The 15,256-nt window shown below is 42.5% G+C and overlaps 1 protein-coding gene and 1 long non-coding RNA gene across 5 annotated transcripts in view; one reads left to right on the plus strand and one right to left on the minus strand.

Moving 5' to 3' along the window:
- Positions 1-11,259, minus strand: part of ITCH (itchy E3 ubiquitin protein ligase) — a 59,766-nt gene extending 48,507 nt beyond the window's left edge. For 2 of the 4 annotated variants that reach the window (XM_042051088.1, XM_042051080.1), the window contains exon 1: positions 4,662-4,776. The gene's annotated coding sequence lies outside the window, so the exon portion shown is untranslated. Of the gene's footprint in view, positions 1-4,661; positions 4,777-8,728; positions 8,846-11,158 lie in introns of those variants that run through there. The other 2 variants (XM_042051101.1, XM_042051096.1) reach the window with 2 other exon arrangements.
- Positions 11,260-11,784: 525 nt separating this feature from the next.
- On the plus strand, positions 11,785-13,747 carry LOC121671891. Its single transcript, XR_006018656.1, has 2 exons — positions 11,785-13,299; positions 13,514-13,747. It is a non-coding gene; the product is annotated as an uncharacterized LOC121671891 (long non-coding RNA).
- Positions 13,748-15,256: the final 1,509 nt, after the last annotated feature.

Below are 15,256 nucleotides of genomic sequence, written 5' to 3' on the forward strand. Positions count from 1 at the left end.
GTAACTGATGTGACACCAGCAAACGGCTATAGAGATAAGAAAGGGATTGGGAAGAGGCTGAGAAATCTGGGATTGTTAAACCTGGAAAAGAGAATGATCAGGAGGATATTATCAGTGTGTAGAAATACCTGAAGGGTTAAAAGGCTGAAGGCAGACTCTCCCTAGCAGTACTCAGGGATGGGACAATAGCCAGTGGGCACAAATTAAAATACAGGAAATTCAACTTAAGAACAGGGGATGGAGTTATTTATTTTCCTGTGAGGTGGTTGAACAGCAGAGAAATTGTCAAGAGAGGTTAAATCACCACTCTCAGAGTCATTCCAAACCTGACTAAACACGTTACTGACTGCTCTAACTGGCCTTGCTCTAAGCAGATGAATTTGGATCAGGCCATGTCCAGAAGTCTCCTCTAACCTCAAGTATTCTGTGATTCTTCGAGTTTCCTAAAACAACCTCAATAATTCCTGTTGCACCTGTCCTGCTCTTCTTGTTCTCTTTGGGTCTCTGTCTTGTAGCAGATTCCTCCTCTAAAGAGACATATATCAAACTGGTCATATAGGTTACTTTTTTTCCAGAGGATCCCGTTCAGTGCATGGTTATCAATACAGCTTAAGTTTTACTAGTTTGAATGGAAAGGCACAGATTGCCTAAATCAGCATTGCACTTTCTTCAGGTTCAGTAATGTTCATCTTGAACATCACCTACTTTCATTTCTACAGCTTTTCCTAAGTCCTATACTAACATTCAACGCACAAGTGTACACCAGGAATTCCTTCTCACTTTTAAAAACCTACTTCCACTTCCCTTATTGCTGCTGTGTATTATAAGGAGCAAATCAATACAGCTTGAGTAAATCTCCTACATGTCCAGCACTATACAGACCCAAGAGTTAGCCAGCTCCAATTAATCAGGTAACATGAAACTGAAAAACATGCAAAAGTCAACTGGATCAACTGTCCCAACATAAAGATGCTATTGGACAGTTAATAAGCACACTGGTTTCTTGGTTTATTTTCATTTTCTTTTGTCCTAATAAGAAACCTCATAAAACATTCACATATCACTGCCTTGGAACCTGTGGTATCCCACCATTATATAAACAACACCAGAGATGAGAAAGTCATTAAATATCATGGCTGATACTCTGTTTATTCAAAAAGATATCATAATTTGTTGATAATTTATTTTTTTCATTTAAACTTATATGGTTATTGTTTACCCAAGAAAATCTGGACAGTTACCTGGATGTTGCTCTGTATCTCTGCCATGCTTTTTTAAAACCACTGTCCTGGTACTTTCAATCAAACTAATTACCCTCTTTTACATGAAAAATATCCCATGTGTGACAAATTTAGGCTGGAGTGTCACTAAAGATGCTGATCCTCTACCAGTTTCTAAAAGCTTCTCCTAGGTGTCTATATAAATTAATCCAAATCTCTGTGGGAAAGATTGGCATTGAACTTTCACTTACGATACTAAAACCAAACAAAAATTATGCTGACAAAAATCCCCACAATGTCTATACAGGTAACTTGATTTTGGAGGTATAATATAGTTGTATACCATAACATAGCTGCCTTTCCCATCAATGTGCTTTTCTACCACTTTAGCCTGATGACTTTCACATATCTACTGACTTTCCCTCATTTCCCAGTGCCTACATTTATCTCTCCTATCTCATTAATACAGACATACCCACACAGCATCACAGCTTACATTACTGCCTTATGTTATTTTCCAATTAAAAAGGTGGAAATAGTCAACTTTCATGAGCAAATTTCAGAAACTGCAGAACTTAATTTGATGCTTATGGGGAGAGATAAAAGACTTATCACTAGATATGTTAAGAGAACCACTTGAACTATAACTAATTTGACAGGTTATTTTGTGACTTGTCATTGGAAGAAAATCCATGGTTTTTGTATTACAGCTATTTTTAAATGTACTTCAAAGGCATTACTTTTGAAGCGTGTTCTGCTTATTGATGGGGGCAATTTAAAGGACACAGACACCAATGGAAAGAATGGTCCTATTTGACTGTGAATATTAAGGTAACACAAAAGTATAATGATACATTCAATAAAACTACATGCTTGGCTTTAGCAACAAGCAAAAGTAAGCAGAGTAATGCCCCTAATAACTGCTATATGAGAGAGAGGATAGTGATTGAGAAAGATACATCACCAATTGCCTGAATACTTTACCATCATCCAGATCCACAGTCACTGGGGAGCCCCGTTTGCAGCAAGGACCTGGAGAACCCTTCCTGGCAATTGGGGAAATCCTACACGGTGTGTCCACCCGTAGCTGAGGTCTACAAATTCACCCCGAAAGTGGGTCCAGCTTTTATAGGCCCAAATCAGCAAGTCCAAGTGACCTGATGATATTTTTAGCGCAGAAACAGCTGGATCTGATGGCCCACTCCCGACCATCAGGGGCCAGGGCTTGGCCAGAGCCCAGGCCTTGGCTGGGAGGGTTTTCCCCTAAAATACCCTACAAACAAGCCTCTATTCATGTCAGTTGGGAAAGTTTCTTGAAATGATACATTTCTTGCAGATAACTACACAAGGTTATACAGAGCTAGCATAAGCATCTGTGTCATTTATTTTTAGCTAAATAATACTGATGGTGTTGGTCACATAATGCCCAGGGTTCATCTTGTAAGTCAGCTCTGGCTGAGGCCTGCTGCTCTGGCCTAAGCACATCAAAGTGTCAACAAGAAACACTTTCTCTACTGTAAAATAGCACAGTAAAACAAAATATGAGGCCACCACCTTCTGTTTCACCACCTACCTTGCAGCTTCGGAACAAGTCCCTTCAGAAGTAGTTACACATTCAGTTATTAACAGAGGACAGCATTTACAGAGGATTTCATAATCTCTGGCCATTAGTTTTACTTCCTATTTACAGCTCAGTGCTTGCTTCACATTATTTCCCCATTCCTTTCTCAGAGCTACATTTTATTATCAATGGTTCGTACACACGCTTAGACAAACCTGCAAAAAGCTTTTAACTCTGGGGAATGAAAAAAACCAGAAAGCCTGACCATTAAATTACCCAATTACCTGCAGTCATTACTAAGAATGACAACTTCAGCTGCCGTTACTGTTGTCATACATGTTTTTGTATGTTTGTAAAATTGTGCAGTTGTAATGTTTTTAAAAGTAGCTTTTGGAAAGACCTACCAGCAAAATGTAAACCCTGATCATCTCACCTGGAAGCCTCAAATGGAGCAGGTACAATTTCCAAAAGTACAATGCTGGTGTCTACATGAACCTAAACATGATTTTTCAGGATGCTCTGTGCAGGACTGACCAGCACACAATGCACCTTGTTTTAAGTGTCCAACAGCAGCGGTGCAGGTTTAATGAGTACAAAACTGCCTCCCTCTGTGAGTATAGCAATGAAGAGAGCCCCAGATATACCTTCACTCCTTTGCCCCCAAGAACACAGAGAAAAAGGCCTGTGGAGCTTTCAGGAGATACTGCCTATAAAAACTTGCTAAACAGATTGTCACTGTAGGTACCTGAGCAATAAACGAAACTGGAACAGACTGCACAGCTCTGCAATTCAGCCTGGCAAGGCTCATCAAAGAAATGATGAATCATTCCCTACTACCAGTGACAACCACACATCTGAAATGTGCTGATGACTTGAAATCTCTCAAAAAAGAAAGCTCTTTGTCACTTGCTGCTTGTACCTGCTTTAGCAAAGTAGATGGTGTAAGACAGTTCCTGTTGATTGACTCAGCTGTGGGAACAAGAACTGCTGTAGACAACGCACTGAAATTCTGACAGGTAACTCGTTACCACGGTATGACTACACTTACATTGCTAAGAAAAATAAGCTGCTTCTCTCAATATTCTTAAACAGTAGAATCGAAGAAACTAGAAGCAGAAAGCCAGTACTTGCAACAAAATGAAGGAATATTCCTGTGTGCAAAATTCAATGTCAGCTGAAAATAAAGCTTGCATTTTTCCGAGCTAAATTATTTATTACTACAGTAAATCCAAAAGATGTAATGGAAATTACAGTTTCAGGGGAGGGAAGAAGTATTGAGATTATTTAAGTCAACCCTGAGGTATCTGGAAGTCTGCCACGGGTCACCGTCTTTTCCAAAACAGCAAACTGCTGCAAGCAAAACCTTGAGTTCCAGAGAAGTCGTCTTCATGTTTCCTAATTTCAGTGGCAGTCCATTACCTGCTTCCCAGGAATTTTATACAAGTGATCAGATGGCAACATGAAAGTATAGCCATGGGTGGACAACACAACCACCCCAACCTTGCAAAATCTGACTGCTTGCTACATTCCAGCTCATGCCTCTCTGTAAAATAAAACAGAAACTGGAGGACAAAGGTGGCCTAGAACTGTACCACTATTTCAATATTCTCAACACTTCTATTAAACTTGGTTCTTCTGGGGCTGCTCTAAAATTCCTTTGACCTTTATCAAAACATAAAGCAGATGTCAGAAATCTCAATTCTTAAGAAATCTTAATTCTTCCAACTAAAGTAGTAAGTAAAATCCTCAAACAAAAGTTTCAGTCTTTACATCCTAGATCTTCTGTGTGAAAAACTGACAACTGAACACTAAATAAAAAAAACCAAGATCATCTGCTAACAACAAACATTGACTGCATCCTTCAATTTCAAGGAACTCACCTTACTGCTGGGATACAACTGGAAGCCCACAGGTCTGTGAAGAAGCTTAGGACTAGCTCCTAAACCAAAACTTGCAAGTGAACTGGAGGTAACTGCATCACCCACACGTGTCAGCAGGGCAGCAGCTGCAGCTATCGAGCACTGCAGCTGGGGAGTTCTCCTCCTGCAGCTGGATACTGCCCAAGGAGTGGGCCCCCCTTCCCTTTGACACTCCCCTGTCTCACAGTCCTTCCCTACCTTTGTGTCAATTCTAATCATAAACTGACATTCACTGATCTGTTTAACCCAGGAAATCTTCAGGAAAAAAAGCCTAGGGCCCCTGATAACTGTGAAACTGTGTATTTAAAAAAAAAAAAAAAAACCAGCACACTTTGCATGCCCTGGCAAAATATTCTATTCAGGGAGAGTAATTAATTGTGAACACACTACACCATATATCCACCCCTTCATGGCTTCCCTGGCCATGCATCATGTGGAAAATCAAAAAGGAACCGATATACTGGAGCAAAAGTACAGGCCCATAGGGTTATAATGCTGTGCAATGACCACCTTAATCAGCAAAACATCTTTACAGATACAAACCCTGAGTCTGAACCATGTGAGGAGTTCTGACAGTTTTCTTCTAAATTCTGTTCAGACACTTTAGCTTGCAATACATTAGAACATTACTGTGTGTGATTAGAAGTCATGAAGGCAGAAATACAGAACATGAAGTATAGAGTTTACTATTTTTGAAACAGGAAGTGAAATTCCAAAAAGCAAAGAAATCCCAGCTATGACACAGGCTTTCTCAGAATAGATCTCATCCCTATTATTACTGTCTGTAAGTCCCCTCCTCTCTCACCTCCCACATCAGCCACGCTTAACTATGAATTTCATTTTCTTGGTGTCTTCTCCACTCAAACACAGAGTTTATTGAGCAGCTCCCAGCCTCAAAATGAACAGGCATTAGTCTGAAAATATTTTCACCTCTAATATCCCCCTCAGGACAGTATTATTTTGTTCACATTGCAGATGTGAAAGCAAGATATTGCTTAAATGTTATTTTTTGCTTTAGTGACTCAAGCTCCCACTAGTGCCTTAAGTCTTGTAGTTCTGAGAGCCTGATGATGAGTGGAAAAGAAGGGAAAGGAGAAAATTATATGCCATGCCACACCTCACAGGGCTATGTTTAAAACATGGAGAATATCAAATAAACCACCAGCAATGTCAACAGGTCTCCACACAGAGCAAATCTACCTGCCCAAACTAGATTTCAGAACAGGAGTTAAATACCCTGATTCAATGGGTGCACAGAAGAACAATGAGAACACCGCTGCCTCATGATAGCTTATTCATTGACCTGAACTAGATTTGGTTCAGGCAAATGTTTAATAAATGCAGCTTTGCTCTGGAAATTGGTCTTTTTAATATTCACCAAATGCCTCATTGGTATAAGGCAAAAAAAGATATTCTAAAATCTTACTGGTACGCTCAATTTAACATGCACAAAGTGGAACACGCCAATTACCTGCGGGATTACTGCCTGTGGATCCTAGGTTCTACTCTGTATCTTTAGGTGACGAGCACTTAAACGGAATTAGAAATGTTACACATGGTGAGTATCCACCTGGAAACACAGGTGACAACTGCTTAGTTTGGACAGCTATGGAAACTTCTTTCATGTGGAGTGAGGCAATAAAAGTGTCCTCCTCCAGCATTTCCCTCCTCTTTCCTGTTAGCATTATACACATTATTCCCCTTCAAAAAGCTGGAATAAAACTGCTCTGAAGACTTCATCATTGAAGACAACACATGCACTGGGTCAATCACAGACATTTAAGAACCAAAGCAGCTTTGTGATCTTTGAACTGGTGTCTTTAATGTTCCTTCCAACTCAAACCATGCTATGATCCTGATACAAAAAGCAAATCACTGCCACAAGTGTCACTTTTTATCTTCTAAGCTCACGAATTTTCTTTTCTCTCATTTCCTTTATAAAGTGCTCTTCACATGCCCAGGAAGTCTTAACCGAATAGATAGGAAAGGGTGTTGAGGTAAAATCTGGTGAAAATATGCAGCTCGCCACTTTCACAGAACTTAGCAAGCCTGGTTAAAGATTAGGCTAAATACGTTATGAACATTTTTATGTATTAGTCACCCCACTTCTTATCTAGTCTCTGAAATTATATACTTACAACAGTAGGAAATACACATGTACATATACAAGGAACACACACTTTTAGAGACAAGCCTTATTAAGAGAAATTAATCAGAGTGATCCACAGATCAGTTAATTCAGACTCTGACTAGCCAAAGTAAAAAAAAAACTTTAAAGATGAGGAATCCTTATACAGAACAAGCTCACTCCATCTAGCTGCTCTGCACATACATGAAAAGGGCAGCACTGACAGAGCAAAAACCTCAAAGAGTCAGAAAAATAGAAAAGGAGTATTCAGAGCAACAAGTCTTAATCGATTCAAGTGTTTATGAAGCCAGCAGTGAATAAAATAAAATAAAAATCTGGGTATCTGAGCACTCTAACTGTTAAGCAAGAGTAGTGATTATTAATACGTAATTAAAAGTCAGCTAGCACTGGGGACTGGGGAGGCACTAAGGATGGATACTAACCAAAAGCACGTTAAAAATTAACACAACCCACTCTTCCATGTCTCAGTCCACCTCTTCAGCTTGCTCAGCACTGAGCTTTCCTTCAATTTTTCCACTGAATGAGGCAAAGCTAAAAAGGGTAGTAAGTTATGAATGACTTGCCTGGGGAAAAGTTCCACCCCAATCACGTGAAACTGAAGGGATCAAAGAGCCTATTTTATTTTTCAGTAAATGAATATGCTTCCAGTCACAAATTTTATACTCCTGATGGATATTTCACTGCAAATGGCTATTCATTTGATGAATTAATGAATAAATCAGAAGCAGATTACAGAACTGTCTTACCATGTCTTTTTCTATTTCAAGATCACCTTAACCTTTTACCCGATCTTTCTTTTCCTTAGTAATAAACTTCAAAAAGATTACTAGGTACCCAGCTAATACTTGGAAAGAAAAAATATGTGTGAAGGCTACCCTTGAAAGAAAAATAGACCTATAAAGAATAGAAAACTAAGAGCACGAAGATTTTATAGAGGCTGATAGTAACACACTCCTCTTGAAAGCTCCAGCTTCCGTATCATGGGCTAACAAATCCAGAACCTGAGATCTGCACACTTCAGGTAAAGGTAAGTCACCTAACTTTCACTTCCTGATTAGAAACAAGGTTCCACACAATCAAATTTGAACAATCCCCCTGAAGAGAATAGGCCTTTTCTTGCTGAGCAACACCACCATTTGAGTGTGAGCTTCAGAATCAATGATGTAAACGCAAACATGACAGGAGTTCTGTGCCTGACTGAAACAATAGGCCTCTCCCAGCAGCAGAGCTGAGAAAAGTTCGGGCAGGTGGGTGGAAGGAAGAAATTATCAGTTCCTAAACAGGAGGAGTGTAATAAAACTTTAAAAAAAAAAAAAAAAGAACAGCAAAAAAGAACTTGCTGCCAAGTTTGAAAAATTATTTGAATAACCAGCACAACAAGATCTGGTATCGCGTTTCCTCAGAGGGGAGAAAAAAACCTGCTGTGCTTTGGTATAGTAAAAGCAGAAATTCCAAGCATAACTTGAGAGCTGGTCATATGAAACAGGGCCTTGGCTTCTTCAAAACACTCTTTCCCAGTTTGCTGCAATACTTTCATTTCTATTAAGTGTAATTTGCAATTCTTATGAAGAAAAATATCAATCCTTCAGCTCCAGCAACTCTGCACCACAGTAAAACCTGAGTGTCAGTCACTTACAGAAAATGACCAAGTCTCTATTGCTTTATTCTTCAGAGGGGAAAGATGAAGAACAACTACCTTTCTCTCACCAAAATGTGCACACAATTAGCTCAGCTAACAGTCCAACCAAGCCCAAGAAGGAATGCCTAAACTCTTTAAAAACACTCAAGTTATGAGACAGTAAAAGTAAATATCTAGAATACTCCCAAGCTAGACTATAATCATAGCTTGTCAACTTCCTCTTCTGAGGTGAGCACTCACTTCAAAATGCTTCTGCAGCTGGGCAAAGTACAGTTACAGCAAGGAACTGTGGCCAGCAGTCCTCTGGGTTATGCACACACCTTCACTTTCCTCAGTTGTGAGGGCACAAAGTAGTTCCTGCAATTACATGTAAGTACAGCAGAATGACAAAAACTAGAACATTACATGAACATAACTGGACACCCAAAAAGAAAAGCTTAAAAATAAACTCCCAGAAGCTTCACCATCACCATGTGCAAGGGGTTTTTCTTCTGCTCTCACCCTGCAGACTCTTTTCCTTGCTTTTTAAGAAGAAATTAAATTGGTTTTGCGGCATGAAAAGTACTTCACTATGGCTGAATACATTTACCACTTTGTTTAAACAGCTTAAACTCACAAAAGATGTTTATTTAGATGCTATCATTGACTGATATTGATAATGCTGCTGAGAAGCATCTTATCTCTTGCACACATTGTAAAATAGAAAATGACTTTGTAAATCTCTTATGAAACACTTTTCAAGCAGTCTATGACAAGCTCTCTTAGAAAAAATGATTAATTAATTTAAACTCCTCAAGACACACACCATGCTACTTTACTGCCTTTCTTCTTATTACCTTATTTATTCTGTAGTTTTCCCTGAACCATTGTGCAACTTAGAAACAAAGAAATAAGGTAACTCATGTTTCAGGTCTGCTTCACAACAGAAGAAGCAGAACTTTAAGAAGGGAGAGAAAATTGAGGGAAGAAAAAGTGGTGATGCTGCTTAACTAATAAATTCATATAAATAATCTTCTCTCAATCTCTCTTAAGCCCCAAAATAACTTTAATCTGTAAGAAGCTTTCAAAGTTAGCACTCAGAAGTCTCAGTTATTTTCCACTCCAAAATTATCTTTCACATCTACTGTATAAGTTCTTGTTTTAAAAACAAGAAAACTCACTTTGGGCCTGAATGCTAATGTTATTCCAAAGATCACTTAGAGGTGAATGCATTCAGTGCAGTGATTAAATGTCAGCTAAATCACAACTAAGAACACACACTAGACACAGTTCAGATTTAAACAGCTGTAGTGAACAGCAATATAACTGTGATTCAATTAGAACTGCTCTGGGCTTTCACTTCAAGAATACAGAAAAGAATTTATTGTTTTTTCAAACAATACGTTTTTAAGCATTAAAATCCTCAGAACCAAAGACAGCCTGTGATTCATGTTTCATTCTGAAATGCCTGTGCCTTTTCTCAGGTAAATACAAGCAATTGCTGGATCTACTGTCACTCTCTCAGCACAGAATGCCTTCTTTCAAATACCAGCCCAGATGTCTCTCCATTTCTCTTTGAAAAGGCTGACTGGCAGGGTAGCAGAGACCAAGCAAACCAATGACAAATTCACAAAAATAAGCAGCAATACACTGGGAAAAGACAGTCTAAAATACCCTGGTTCCTGACTTCTTCAATTCTAACTACACTGGGGATATTTCCTGAAGCATCAAGGGTAAAGGATGCCACAACACAGATACCCCAAATGCTACACATGCCCCTTTCTCTGCATCACGCACAGATCAGAAGATCTTCTGCCAATTTAACATCAGCAATTACAGCTATTAAAACAAGCTGAATTCTCGAGTATCAGAGCAAATTAGAGAAACCTATCCTCAAACGCCTTTGTCTGCTTTTATCTCGACAGTACTGGCACACAAGGTCAAAGACAACCTGCATGGGAGCGGAAGAGTTAACAGCCAGAACTTGTCCGTGTTTCCAAAATAGAGCGGTGGCACCAGCGTTGCCATTCTTCTGTGTTTACAGAAGAGGGAACACAGTTCGGGATAAACCTAGCTGTAGTCACTCTTTATCGCTAGGAAACATCCTACAAGGTCCGGCTGTACCCGGCCGAGACAAAGGCACCGAACCCTCTATACCTGGAATGAGCCCCGGGACAGGGGGGACACACACGGGGGAGGAAGGCTGTGCTGGAAGGGCTGCGGAAAGCACAGCCCTGACGGGAGCGAGCCCCCGAAAGGGCGAAGGTTTAAGGGCAGATCCTGGCGACCAGGAGCCGAGAGAGGCTGGCGGGATCCGGCCGGGGAGGGACGCGACACTGCTGGGGACGGCAGGGGAAGGGACTCGGAACTGGAGGCACCGGGGAGCGCGCAGGTGCCCCCGGGCAGCCGCGGAGGGGCAGCGGGGCCGGGCAGCGCGGGGGTCCCGGGACCGCCGCCCGCGCCCCGGGGAAGGAGCGGCGCTGCCCCGCTCCCGGAGCTGCGCCGCGGGGCCCCAGGGGGCACAGCGGCGGGTCCGCCCTCAGCGTGCCCCTCCCGGAGCGAGCGGCCCCTCCGGATCCGGGCCCGACCGCGGGATTCCCACGCCCCCCGTGTCTCCCTGCCGCCCGCAGGGTCCGGTCCCCAGCGCTACCCCCGTGCCCCCCCTTCGCCCCCCGGCCCCGCTCCGCTCACCGGCCGCGACTCCCCCGTCCCTCAGGTCCAAAATGGCAGCGCGGCCCGCCCGGCCTCCGGCAGCGACTTGGCAAAGTCGGGTGCGACGTGCGCAGGCGCCGAGTGCCCCCGGCTGCGGCGCAAGGACTACAGCTGCCGGCGTGCCCCGCGCCAGGCACTGCGCATCCCTTGGGCGCGTCACGGGGGCGCCCGGGCGGGACCGTCAGGGGCCGTGCGATCCACGTTAAGTCCTACTTGCGCACAGCCTACGGAGCCGGGCTGGGAGAGCTGGGGCTGTTCACCTGGAGAAGAGAAGGCTCCAGGGACACCTCAGAGCCATTTCCAGTGCCTAAAGGGGCTCCAGGAGAGCTGGAGAAGGACTTTGAACAATGGCCTGTAGTGACAGGACAAGGGGCAATGGCTTCCCACTGCCAGAGGGCAGGGCTAGATGGGATATTGGGAAGGAATTCTTCCCTGTGAGGGTGGGGAGGCCCTGGCACAGGGTGCCCAGAGAAGCTGTGGCTGCCCCATCCCTGAAGTGTCCAAGGCCAGGTTGGATGGGGCTTGCAGCAACCCGAGATAGTGGAAGGTGTCCCTGCCCGTGGTAGGGGTGGCACTGGATGATATTTAAGGTCCCTTTCAGCCCAAATCATTCCATGAATCTGTGATTCTGTAAACAGTGTATATGTATGTGTGTGTGTGTGTGTATGTATACGCACACTACAGTAAAAATCTTCGATCATCGAAGCACCCCTGAGGGTTCGGCTGGTACAAGAACACCTTGAGGAGCCCACGGCCGTCCCTGGCCCCACGCTACTGCAGTGACATCAGTAACAGGAAATCTCTGGGAGCACAAAGGGACGTCCTGGGTAAGATCAGTCTGTAACAGTCAAGCAGCTGGGACATCACTGCTGTCACTGTGGGCTTTGGGACGCACAATAAAGGTTTTGTGATTTTGAAGTATCTGCTGCAGGTACTTAGGCCACTGATATTATTTAGCCTTTACATAAAACCTTTCTTGTTTTAAGCGTATTTTTTCTTAACCTGAATGTACTACTGTATAAGTAAATGCATAGAAATTACAATATACCTTCTCTTTTGACAGTGAGGAACAAGAGAGTCCACACTCTGAAATCAGAGGAAAGACTCCCCAATTTTCAGAGAGTAGGAGAATATCCTCAATAATTCTTCAGGAAAATTACATACGTTGCAAGTGCAAAGTTTAGCATTTTCTTACAGCTGGTAGGGATGTGAAAATCCATCTTGCCTTCCAGGCATAAACTCCAACAAGATCTCACAGCCACAATTAAGCGATATCTATTGATAATGCCTAAGCAAGAGAAGAGCTCCAACTGTTTGCTCCAACTGTTTCCCCGACAGACCAACATGCATGTTTTGATGCCAATCAGCCATCTGTGGTTCCGACTGACCAAGGTACACGTGCACATCACTTCAGGCACAGAAATCACTTTAATTCCAGCACAGAACAATGCATGCTGCTCAGCCAGAGGCTGAGTATGGAAAAGTCAGGAGTGTGCAGCTTTGTCAGAGAGATGGGAATCCCTGGGAAGCAAGTTTGGAGCCAAGTTTACAGCCCAGTATAAGGACAAACAAATTGATCAGCTGAAATAAGGTCTGGAGGGTTTTTTGTTTTCTCTAAACCTTTTCTATGCACCTTTAAATCTTTATGTTCCTTTAGTGATATTTGACCACATATACATACATTTACAGTTCCATAGTTAATGGTATATTCAAAGTAATAATGATAAAAATGAGTTCTACAAGCCTTGCTTATCGGAGATTTCTGTCTCATGCATCACCTTCATAAACAGTTGTCTCTTGTCCAGTTCCTGTCCTGGCCAGTGAACCTCTGGTGGCCTGCAGCTGGAGTTCCACATCTGCACAGCTGGATGTGGGAGGAGAAGGACTTTGCAGTGGATTTGTTGTCTCCCAGCTGGCACATAACACTGTTTGGTTTTGCAGATCACCTGTGGTTTGATTCCCAGCGGTAGGAACATTGCACTTTACCCTTCTCCCCAGCTGCCTGGATTAATGTTACCTTTAGCAGACTTGAGTGTTTGCAGGAAGAAGCCGGATGCTGCCCAAGGACACATCCCTGTAGCTCCTTGGAATCCAGCAGATGTGCATATACCCATCCCTAGGTCAGTGTGGCCATTTGCAGTCTCTTTTTGTCTTACCGGTTTTTGGTAGGTAAAGGTTGCTAAAGCAGATGTGAATAACACTCAATGTCTCTTTCTAAGAACATCACATCACTTGTCCTCTGTGTTACTGTTTTTTCCCTCCTTTTTCCAACTGGCATTTCGGACAAAGTGCTTGTTTTTCAACCTCAGCAGCCCTAATCTCTTTGTTTTTCAGCTTCTGATGCCTCCAGTCAAGTTCCACTGGTTCCATATGCTCTGTAAAATTCATGAGAAAAAGAATGTATTCCAAGTGCACAGAGTACTGATCAGTTTGTGCTTGCCAGGACAAGAGGAATGCAGAGCAATCCCCACATTCACGCTCTTTCAGATGTCATTTTCCCTGGTAAAAATCATGGCCTGTCAGTGAACTGGAAAAACAAATAAATAATTAACACAGAATACGTGGCAAGCAAAGATTAATGTAATCGAGTGGCAGAAAAACTGTGTGTCCAAGATTTTACCTTTGGGGAAAGGAGGAGAATGCTTGATTATTGTCTTTTTTCCCTGTGCTTTTTCTAACTACAAGATACTCAAGCAGGATGGAATTTTCTTGCTATTCCCTGTCATAACTTTCTTTTGACGAGTACAAACCCCAATAGATAGGAAAGTTTCCCACTATAGTGCAGGATGATCTTGTGCAAAGATTTTTCAGGAAAACCGAATGCTTTGTAGCTTTCCGGATTTGCTGGGTTTGATATGGTGAAGCTGTGCTTCTGGAGATAATTTCTGACAGATAATATTTAAAAATTTTTGTAATATTTTTCCTTTATTTCTCAGTCCGATCCAGACTGGTCTGTGGGACAGAGATTGGTGTTTGTGGCAAAATATGTGTAGCATTTATTCTTGATTGGGCTATGATAAGTAATAATATTCACATCCCTAATGAAATCTTACCCTGTTGTAACAGCCAGAACTGTCAGACAGTGAGTGCTGTTGGTGCTGGGAGCTGACTGGGAAGCCACTGAGGATTAGGGTCCGTGTGGCAGAGTGGTGCAAATGATTTTCATGTTGAATCTTTAGTGTGGTAATAAAAAAATCCTGCAAGATCATTAAAATACTGGGATTCTGTTTGATTTTTGAGCAGAAGTCTGCAAGTGGAGATTGCTGTCTCATACCTCTGGGCCCTGGGCTCCCTCAGCTAAAGGGCTGGGACAAGACTGTGTAACAGAAGCACTGAACACTTATTATTCTGCTATCCCTAGAGTATGGGATCCCCTCTCTTGAAACAGACCCTGCCTTCATTCCCTCCCTTTATCCACTCTCAACCAACTCCATTGACCTCATACATGACACACCTCTTTCTAATACTACATAATTTCCTAAAGGTTGCACAGCAAGTCTCTTATCAGACTTGGAAGCAAGGCTGGGTTTCTTAGCTCCTTGACAAGTGTTTAATGATTTTTTAGTATTTTTTTTTTTAGTGAAGCACACAAAAATCCTGACAGAGTCACTTAAATACAAAATAATTCAGATAGGAAGGAACCTCTGGAGGCCTCTAGATCCACCCCATGCTTGAACCAGAACCAACTTAGATAATGCTGGATAGGTAAGAGGTAAATACCTTCAAGGTTGGAGATCCCACAGCCCCTCTGTGCCCTGATCAAGTGTTTGATGACCCACATAGTCCATTTTATTTCCTTATATATATTTGGAATTTCACTTACAGAAGCTTTTCCTTTTTACCCCTCATCCTGTGGCTGTGCAGCTCTGCAAAGAGTACAGCTCATCCTCTTCGCACCTTCCCATCAGGCAGTTGCAGGCAGCAGTAAGGTGCCCCTTCACGTTCTCCAGGCTGAACAGATCCAGCTCTCTCAGCAGCTCCTCCTGTGTCCTGTGCTCCATCCCTGATAACTTGGTGGCCTCCTCTGGACCCTGGTACATCAGTACCTGTATAGGACAGGCACCAGGGAGCTCAGAG

This window comes from Corvus kubaryi, unplaced genomic scaffold (genome assembly GCF_017639235.1).
Source record: "Corvus kubaryi isolate FWS band 111438036 unplaced genomic scaffold, C.kubaryi_AGA036_p1.0 134, whole genome shotgun sequence".
Lineage (NCBI taxonomy): Eukaryota > Metazoa > Chordata > Aves > Passeriformes > Corvidae > Corvus > Corvus kubaryi.